The sequence below is a fragment of the Ranitomeya variabilis genome, chromosome 1 (genome assembly GCF_051348905.1).
Source record: "Ranitomeya variabilis isolate aRanVar5 chromosome 1, aRanVar5.hap1, whole genome shotgun sequence".
Taxonomy (NCBI): domain Eukaryota; kingdom Metazoa; phylum Chordata; class Amphibia; order Anura; family Dendrobatidae; genus Ranitomeya; species Ranitomeya variabilis.
Genome location: NC_135232.1, coordinates 480,202,683 through 480,213,463, shown reverse-complemented (window position 1 = coordinate 480,213,463; position 10,781 = coordinate 480,202,683). Strand labels below are relative to the sequence as shown.

Sequence of the window (10,781 nt, the reverse complement as noted above, 5' to 3'; positions counted from 1 at the left end):
CCCCTTCTCCAGAGATTCCTTGATATACGAACGCATTGCGGTATGCTCAGGTACAGACAGATTAAATAATCTTCCCTTAGGAAATTTACTACCTGGAATCAAATCTATAGCGCAGTCACAGTCCCTATGAGGAGGAAGAGCACTGGACCTGGACTCGCTGAATACATCCTGATAATCAGACAAATACTCAGGAACTTCCGAAGGAGTAGAGGAAGCAATAGACACCGGGGGGGAATCATCATGAATTCCCTGACAGCCCCAACTTGACACAGACATTGCCTTCCAATCCAAGACTGGATTATGGGTCTGTAACCATGGCAGACCCAAAACGACCAAATCATGCATTTTATGCAGCACAAGAAAACGAATCACCTCCCGATGTTCAGGAGTCATGCACATGGTTACCTGTGTCCAAAACTGCGGTTTATTTTCCGCCAATGGCGTAGCATCAATACCTCTAAGAGGGATAGGATTTACCAACGGCTCAAGAACAAAACCACAGCGCTTGGCAAATGACAGATCCATAAGACTCAGGGCAGCACCTGAATCCACAAACGCCATAACAGGGTAGGAGGACAATGAGCAAATTAAAGTCACAGACAAAATAAATTTAGGTTGCAAATTACCAATGGCGACAGGACTAACAACCCTTGTTAGGCGTTTAGAGCATGCTGATATAACATGTGTAGAATCACCACAGTAAAAACACAACCCATTCTGACGTCTATGATTTTTCCGTTCATTTCTAGTCTGAATTCTACCACATTGCATTAAATCAGGTGTTTGTTCAGACAACACCACCAGAGGATTAGCGGCTTTGCGCTCCCGCAAACGCCGGTCAATTTGAATAGCCAGCGCCATGGAATCATTCAGACTTGTAGGAATGGAGAAACCCACCATCACATTCTTAATGGCTTCTGAAAGGCCATTTCTGAAATTTGCGGCCAGAGCACACTCATTCCACTGAGTAAGCACGGACCATTTCCGAAATTTTTGGCAATACACTTCAGCTTCATCCTGGCCCTGAGAAATAGCCAGCAAGGCTTTTTCTGCCTGAATTTCAAGATTGGGTTCCTCGTAAAGCAATCCGAGCGCCAGAAAAAACGCATCAATATTTGCCAATGCCGGATCTCCTGGCGCTAGCGAGAAAGCCCAATCCTGAGGGTCGCCCCGCAAAAAAGAGATAACAATTTTAACTTGCTGAGCTGAGTCTCCAGATGAACGGGGTCTCAGAGACAGAAACAATTTACAATTATTCCTGAAATTCCTAAACTTAAATCGGTCTCCAGAGAACAGTTCAGGAATAGGTATTTTAGGTTCAGACATAGGACTACTAGTAACAAAATCTTGTATGCCCTGCACATGAGCAGCAAGCTGATCTACACTTGTAATCAAGGTCTGGACATTCATGTATGCAGCAAGCACAAGCCACTCAGAGGTAAAGGGGAGGAAGAAAGGAAAAAAAAAAAAACTCAGAATTTCCTTTCTTATTATCCCACTTCTGCAATGCATTAAACATTCAACTTTGGCCTGGCATACTGTTATGACCCCAATGGCAGAGGGTCTCAGAAGTAATGAAATAATTTAGAGGGGGCACCACGGCTCGTGGGATCACAACAAGACCTAGAAGTAACCAGTACAGCAAACAAAGAGAAACAGACTAGGTCTATACAATGAAGGATCACCACACTAGACTATGGCTATAATAATAAAGACACAATTTTATTCAGATAACAATGTATACAGCAAACCACATACAGTTTTAAAAACAGTTAAAAAGGCAATACCTTGCCATGCAACACAAACCCACAATATGGTTAGTAGCCCACTTTTAATCAATAGAACAATATAGTGATCATTTTAATTTAGCATTAACTGCATAGACAACATATCCTTATGCCAAAAAATAGCCAAATATAGTGCAAATAAAGTGCCTAATATAGACACCCCACCTCACACATCAATATAACCTAGCCACCAATACAGGCAGATAATAACCTGGCTCGGACAAAGAATAACAGTATATATAATACAGAGGCCACACAGGGCTACTCAGGTCAATGGTAAATTGAGCAGTTTAAACATGACTATACAAAATGATATAGAGCCCCGCGGTCAGCAAATAGCATGACCAAACAATGGTACAATGATGTATAATTACCCAATAGCCCAGCAACCCCTAATACGCAGTAACATCCTGCAGCTGGACTGGCTCTAAGTGTGGGCTACACAGCTACCCAAGGGGTAGCTATTTGCTGACCGCGGGGCTCTATATCATTTTGTATAGTCATGTTTAAAATGCTCAATTTACCATTGACCTGAGTAGCCCTGTGTGGCCTCTGTATTATATATACTGTTATTCTTTGTCCGAGCCAGGTTATTATCTGCCTGTATTGGTGGCTAGGTTATATTGATGTGTGAGGTGGGGTGTCTATATTAGGCACTTTATTTGCACTATATTTGGCTATTTTTTGGCATAAGGATATGTTGTCTATGCAGTTAATGCTAAATTAAAATGATCACTATATTGTTCTATTGATTAAAAGTGGGCTACTAACCATATTGTGGGTTTGTGTTGCATGGCAGGGTCTCAGAAGTAATTACCAAGTCTGCAAACACAAAAAACCCGCTCATAGGACAGTGGTAACTGGGCTGACCGTATAACTAATCCTAGCACCACAAATAGCAGCAGCCGGGGAACGTGCCTACGTTGGTTCTAGACGTCTCGCGCCAGCCGGAGAACTAACTAACCCTAGAAGGGAAAAGATAGACCTTTCTTGCCTCCAGAGAAAAGACCCCAAAAGTTGGATACAAGCCCCCAACAAATAATAACGGTGAGGTAAGAAGAAAAGACAAACGTAAGAATGAACTAGATATTTAGCAAAGAGAGGCCCACTGACTAATAGCAGAATATAGTAAGATGACTTATACGGTCAGCAAAAACCCTATCAAAATTTCCACGCTGGATATACAAGAACCGCCGAACCGTCTAACGGCCCGGGGGGAGGATACCAGCCCCCTAGAGCTTCCAGCAAAATCAGGAATCACATTTAGTACAAGCTGGACAAATAAATAAGAGCAATGCAAATAACCAAAAAACAAGGAAGCAGGACTTAGCTTAATTTTGCAAGAACCAGGACCAGCAGACAGGAGCAAACAGAAAGGAACTGATTACAACGATGCCAGGCACCAGACTTGGAATTCAGGAAGTTTATATAGCAACACCCCTGGACTAACGACCCAGGTGGGTGCCAAACTAGGGAAAGACAATACCAGAGTCATATCACTAGTGACCACAAGAGGGAGCCAAAAAAGTCTAATTCACAACAGCCGATACCCCATATGTGGGGGTAAACCACTGTTTGGGCGCATGGCAGAGCTCGGAAGGAAAGGAGCGCTGTTTGACTTTTCAATTTAAAATTGGCTGGAATTGAGATTGGACACCATGTTGCGTTTGGAGTGCCCCTGATGTACCTAAACAGTGGAAACCCCCCACAAGTGACACTAGACCCCCTAAGGAACTTATCTAGATGTGTGGTGAGCACTTTGAACCCCCAAGTGCCTCACAGACGTTTATAACATAGAGCCGTAAAAATAAAAAATCATATTTTTTTTGCAAAAATGATCTTTTTACCCCCATTTTTTTATTTTCCCAATGGTAATAGAAGAAATTGGACCCCAAAAATTATTGTGCAGTTTGTCCTGAGTAGGCTGATACCCCATATGTGGGGATAAACCACTGTTTGGGTGCATGGCACAGCTCAGCAGGGAAGGAGCGCCAGATTTTACTGTTATGGTTTGCAGGTGTCATGACCCACTGGGAGGTGCCAAAACAGCAGAACCCCCCATAAGTGACCCTACTTTACGAACTATACCTCTTAATGAATTCATCTAGGGGTGCAGTGATCAAATTGACACCATGGGCGTGTCACAGAATTTTATACCATTGGGTAGTGAGGACAAAATAACATTTTTACCACCAAAATTTTGTTTTAGCCAAAGATTTTACATTTTCACACAAGAAGTGGGTAAAAATGGAAACAAAATTTGTTCCATAATTTCTACTGAACGTGGCAATACCCCATATGTGGCTGTAAAGTGCTACTTAGCCACACAGAGAGACTCGGGAGGAACGGAGGGCTATTTGCCTATTCAAGGGAATGGGTCTGTGCACACGTCAGTGTATTTCCATGGACTATGTGTCTGTGGGCAAAACACGCTAACATGTCAATTTTTTAATGTCAGCATGGGCCATAAAACGTCCTGCACATTTGCATACACATAACACACATGGATGTCATCCATGTGACATGCATCGGCGCCGAGGAAGAAGCGTTACAGTAAGCGCTATTCCCCGGCGCCAGGTGCTGAACACGGCTCTCCTCATTCTTCCCTGCTCTGCCGGTGATCAGTGCGAGCAGGGGAGAACGATGAGAGTTACGTTTAAGTAATAAAAGAGACAACAGGCAGCATCTGATGGGCTTTTTGCTCCCATCAGCCTACCCCTGCTGCTACTAATAACAGTGACAGCAGGAGCAGTGGATGGGAGTATTCATCTGCCGTTCCTGTGCTGCAAATAAATATGGTAATTTTAAAAAAATCGATGTGGATTCCCCCCTATTTTTGATAACCAGCCAGACAAAACTCACAGCTGGGGGCTGCAACCCTCAGCTGTCAGCTTCAGCAAGTTGGATATCAAGAATTGAGGTGGTCCCCCCATTTTTGACAACCAGCCTTGCTATAGCTCACAGCTGGGGAGCTGGTATTTTCAAACTGCTAAGGGGCCATAGATATTGACCCCCAGCCAAAAATAGCAGCCCGCAGCTGCCCAGAAAAGGCACATCTATTAGATGCTCCAATTCTGGCGCTTTGCCCAACTCTTCCCACTTTCTCTGTAACAGTGGCAAGTGGGGTAATAGTTGTGAGGTTGATGACACCAGTGACATCAAGCCCAGCTTAGTAATGGAGAAGCGTCTATAAGACACCTATCCATTACTAATCCTATAGTTGTATGGTAAATAAAGACACAGCAAGAATAAAGTACCTTATTTGAAAAAAATGACACAGACACCTTTATTATTCTTAATTAAACCATACTTACAACCACGCCTAATCCATTCAAAGTGCTCAATCTCCTGTAATAAAATTCATGAATTCCTTTTGGGGGGGGGGCGTTTATACCATTTATACTGCTCCATGTGTGGTAAAATTGATAAGGCCGTTTTATTCATCGGGTTAGTACGATTACAGCGATACCTCATATTTTTTTTATGTTTTGGCGCTTTTACACAATGAAAACTATTTTATATAAAAAATAATTATTTATTTATTATTTATTGATAGAATAAATATTGATCTTTTAATTCTATTTTTTATTTTTTTAATATTTTACAATTGTTTATAATTTTTTTAACTTTTTTTTTAACTTTTTTTACTTTGTCCCACTAAGGGACAATCATTTTTTGAAATCAGCATCTGCATGCCATATAAGCTGTCAACGCTGCACTGAGAAGGAGAGACTTGGTGATCATGCACTATGCATGATCACCAAGTTTCCTAGCTCTGGTGACCCGGATGTCGTCATGATGATATCGGGTTACCATGGCAACATCGGAACCCCGCATTACGCCTCAGGGTCTCTGTTGCAAAGGCAAGGGGGCTGTCAGCCCCTGCTTCGGCTTCCGGAATGATGTGATCATGTTAGATCACAGCATTTCTGTGACCGCTCCTGGCACCCAGTGCCGGGTGCCAGCTGTCAGAATAGGCTGACACCCAGTGGCGATCGTCCGCGCTCCCCCCCCCGAGAACGCGGCCGATTACTGAGACGTACTATTCCTTCCATGGTCAAATTGGCCTGGGTGACATGGAGGGAATAGTACGTCAGATGGCAGAAAGGAATTAATGTGCTTCTTTTTGAGCCACTCCTTTATTGCCTTGGCTCTATGTTTTGGGTCAATGTCTTGCTGGAAGACCCAGCCACAGCCCATTTTTAATGTTCTGGCGGAGGGAACGAGGCTGTCACTCAGGATTTTATGGTACATGGCTCCATCCATTCTTACATTGATGGAGTGAAGTAGTCCTGTGCCCTTAGCAGAGAAGCACCCCCAAAACATAATGTTCCCACCTTCATGCTTGAAAGTGGGGACGGTGCTCTTTGGGTCATAGGCAGCATTTCTCTCCCTCCAAACATGACGAATTGAGTTAATGCCAAAGACCTCAATTGTTGTCTCATCTGACTACAGCACCTTTTCCCAATGACTCACAGAATCATCCAGGTGTTCATTGGCAAACTTCTGACTGGCCTGCACATGCGCCTTCTTGAGCAGGGGGACCTTGCGGGCACTGCAGGATTTTAATCCTTTACGACATAATGTGTTACCAATGATTTTCTTGGTGCCTGTGGTCCTAGCTGCCTTGAGATCATTAACAAGTTCCCCCATGTAGTTTTAGGCTGATCTATCAACCTTCCTCATGATCAAGGATCCCCCACGAGGTGAGATTTTGCATGGTGCCCCAGATTGACGTCGAATGACAGTCATTTTGTAATTCTTCCATTTTCTTACAATTGCGCCAACAGTTTTCTCCTTCTTAACCAGAGTCTTACTTATGGTTTTGTAGCCCATTCCAGCTTTGAGCAGGTCTATGATCTTGTCCTTGACAGCCTTATAAAGCTCTTTGGTCTTGCCCATGTTGTAGAGGTTATACTCTGATTAATTGAGTTTGTGGACAGGAGTTAATGCAGGTAACGAGTTGATTAGGAGCATCTAACTGGTCTGTAGGAGCCAGAACTCTTAATGGTTGGTAGGGGATCAAATACTAATTTCTCACTGCAAAATGCAAATAAATGTATATAATTTATACAATGTGATTTTCTGGATTTTATTTTTGATATTCTATCTCTCAATGTTAAAATTATAGACTGTTCATGTCTTTGTCAGTGGGCAAACTTACAAAATCAGCAGGGGATCAAATAATTATTATTTTTGATGATATTCTAATTTTGTGAGAAGCACTTTTACTTAGTTTTCAATGCATTTCAGTCATTTCACTGTACACAAATTAACCCTGCACTCCTTTACATCTAATATAAGGGACAAAAATTGAATCCTGTGTTGCAAATTTATGGCAATATAGATCCAATATTTATATCAGTCATATTTATTTGTAGCCCTTTAAATATTGGATTCCTAGTAATTAAATGTACATGTAAACAGAAGTGGGAAGAACGGCACATTTGGGAAGGTGTGCCTGCCCTCTGCTTCTACAAACAGGACATGCTCACAGGGATGACAGCTGGGTGGAGTTACCAGGACCTTCCCTTTCAGGCATCTTTGGCCAGCAGCTGTAGAGCTCAGTAGAAAGCTGCAGTCACTGGTACCATATGTGTATGTGGTGCTCATACCCACTACTCACATAACGGCGTCTTGGGACCCCTGTGGGGGCTGCTCACCTGCACCTCAGTGTCCCTTGTATGTGGCACAGGGCTGGGATGGGGAGCAGCGGTCAGTAGTAACGCTGCTCGGAGTAGAGCATGCTCTGCATCGTGTACTGGGGAGCTCTCCAGCAAGGTAAAGTGATCATTCTCATTTATTACACATTTACTGTACATACAGATATTTCTATCTAAGGCGTAACTGGATGTAGTTCGTCTATAGATGTAGCAGGGCTGAGGTTGTCGTCTGGTATAACTCATCGTAATACCGCCATGTATTATTATTTGTAGCTTGTAGGGAATCCTAATACAAGAATATGATTATTCTAGCGCCAAAAGAACCAAAGGGTTAAGTGACAAATTCAGTTCTGCTACATCTGCACTTGAGATTTCCTTTGTTGTGTCATGTTTCAGGGCTTACTTGTGTTTAGTGCTGAGTCCTTCCCAGCCCCAGTGCTAATTGAAGTCAGTAGTTTGACAATGGCTGATGATGAAATGCGGCATGTGCGGTATACTGAGTACTGTCTGGTGTCATTAGTGTAACGCTGGCCTCCCACTGAGATGTGCATGCATATTCCCACCATCCAAACTATTAGTACTGCACTTACTGTATTAATAAAGCTGCCCGTCTGGCGTACAGATGTCCTCTTATTCCAAGGCTCATCCAGTAACCCTTTCATGCATAGTGAAGCGCAACATAATACCACCAGTGGGGATAGTATAATAAATATCCCATACACTTATGACATCCCAACTTTTATTTTTCTTACTTGCTGTGTTCCAAAATTACTACCTACATATCACTTTTAATTCATTTTTCCTCCGTATGTGGGTTCAATTTTTTATTAAAGTAGCCAGGCTAGTGGAATTATTCAGGGCCATTCAGAGATCTCGTGCCCATATATTTTGACGGGAGACTTTTTACTATTGAAGGGGGAGGTTTACATCTGGGAAGAATGAAGAGTAATGAGGAGAGATGTACTCAAATGTTTAGAGGAAAATGTCGGAATGTGTACTTTATGTGACAGATGAATGGAGTCAGCATTTTATAACAGTAGGTAAAGTAATTTATGTGACAAATTCATCATACGCCGTGGTGACTTTTCTGTAATCAGGCCAGGCTGGAACTTTTGTGATATAATGCTGGTTTGAAAAGAATGGCATATTTTATATTGGACGCTCAATATTCACAAAGAGGCTTACGGCTTTACTATATAAAGAAAAGTATTGGGACACACACTTTTAATCACTGCATTGAGGTTTTCATTCAGTCCTACTTGTATTGCCCCTAGTGTATAAATTTCAGTCGCTGGCCATGTAATCTGCCTTTACTAGCGTATGTGAAAAGATGACTCTAATGAGGTCCTGATTTTGAGCATGGTACTATAATAATATGATAAGTCAGTTTACGAAATGTTTTCTTTCCTAAATATTATACCATCACTTGTGAGTGATATTATTGAAAAGGTGAAGCAACCACAGCCACTCAACCACAAAGAGGATGCCACATTAAGTTACAGAGTGGGGTCACCAAGTGCTTAAAAGTCACCAATGCTCTGCTGACCTAACTGCAGAGTCCAAACCTCTTCTTATATTAACTAACATCAGAGAAAAAAAAGAATGTGAAGTTTGGTGGAGGAGGGATAATGCTATGGGGATGTTGCCCTTTAGTTTCAGTGAAAGGAAATCTTAATACTTCAGCATCACAGGACGTTTTGAACAATTATGTGCTTGTAAATTTGTGGAAGCAGTTCGGAGAAGGCCCTTTTCTACTCCAGGGTCCACCAGTGCACAAAGTAAGTTCTATAAAAGCATGTTTGGGTTTGGAGAAACTTATGAATTTGACTGACGTGCACAGAACGGACCTCAACCCCATCTAACACTTAAGGGATGAACTAGAGCAGACATTATGAGCCCGGCTTCTCCTCCAACATCAGCGTCTGACCTCACAAATGCACTTCTGCATGAAAGGGCAATAATTTCCTCACACACTCTAAAATCGTGCAGGAAAATCTCCCAGAAGAGTTGAAGCTGGTAGCTCTTGTGATGTCAAAAGCTTCTGTAGGTGTCCTAATATGTTTGTCTTGTCCATATAATGTTTGTATAAATTCATTGTAATGTATCTGATTATTAAGAATGTGAGATATTCACAAAAAGAATAAAAACTACTATTAAAAAAAAGCATAAATCCAGCCGAACATGAAAACATATCTGTGTTCCTCAGTTCCTGACATGAAGTCACTTTGTATAGCCTTCCTATGATAAACTCTGGACTTTATCTCCGATGATAGGAAGTATCTGGAAGTAGCTGACTTACCACTGTCAGTCCTATTAGCTATAATGGGGCTGGTGGCTCAGGCTCCCAGTAGGCTCTCATCCTCCATCACATATAATATCCATACCAGTCAATCACTCTCACTGTGCATAGACACATTGGACCTAGTATGTGATCTGATACTGTATATGTTTGTCAGGGATCTGTCAAGTGAGTGTGCATCCCCAATATTTATTGTTTAATTAAGATGTGTTCAAGATATACTACTAAACACCAGTGATTGTCTTTCCGCTGTCTCTAACATTATGTCCTCTATCTAAAACAGAATCTATTCTAAATTGACCTCCGTGTGTTTCCTCCCTATCTATACCCAATATTGCCATTTCCATGTGCGGTTCTAGTGTTACTCCCATTGTCTTTGGGTTATATTTGACTCATATCTGTTCTTCATTCCCTACATACGATTACTCGCTCCTTTCACCTACTCTCAAAAACATCTCTGGAAATAGACCTTTTCTTATCTTTGACTCTGCAAAAACTCTTACTGTTGCTCTTACTCATTCTCGTCTGGACTACTGCAACTCTCTACTAATCGGTCTCCTTCTTACTAAACTCTCACCTCTCCATTCCGTCCTGAATGTAGCAGCCAGGATCATATTCCTCTCCGACTGCTACAATGATCCCTCTATCTTGTTCCAGTCAGTGCACTGGTTACCCATCCTCTACAGCGTCCAATATAAACGTATCACTCTCACCCAAAAAGCATTCCACGGTTCAGCACCACCCTACATCTCCTCCCTCAACTCTGTCTACCACCCTACCCATGCCCTCCATTCCGCTAATGACTAAAGACTTGCATCCACAATAATCCGAACCTATTGCTCCCGTCTCTAAGACTTATCGCGAGCTTCGCCAATTCTCTGGAATGCCCAGGACATTTCGATTAATTCATAATTCCCACAGGTTTAAGCGTGCCCTAAATAGATTGGCATATCACCTCATCTTACTTTTGTAACTATTTTCATTTTGCACTTACAAAATTTTCTTCCAAATCTGTTCCCTAGCAGCATCTGT

General features: G+C 42.1%; 1 protein-coding gene across 2 annotated transcripts in view; it reads left to right on the top strand.

Moving 5' to 3' along the window:
- Positions 1-7,353: 7,353 nt before the first annotated feature.
- The window catches only part of FRMPD1 (FERM and PDZ domain containing 1), a 290,187-nt gene continuing 286,759 nt past the window's right edge, over positions 7,354-10,781 (top strand). Inside the window, exon 1 of one of the 2 annotated variants that reach the window (XM_077251419.1) lies at positions 7,354-7,568. The gene's annotated coding sequence lies outside the window, so the exon portion shown is untranslated. The remainder of the gene's footprint in view (positions 7,569-10,781) is intronic. The other variant, XM_077251428.1, reaches the window with a different exon arrangement.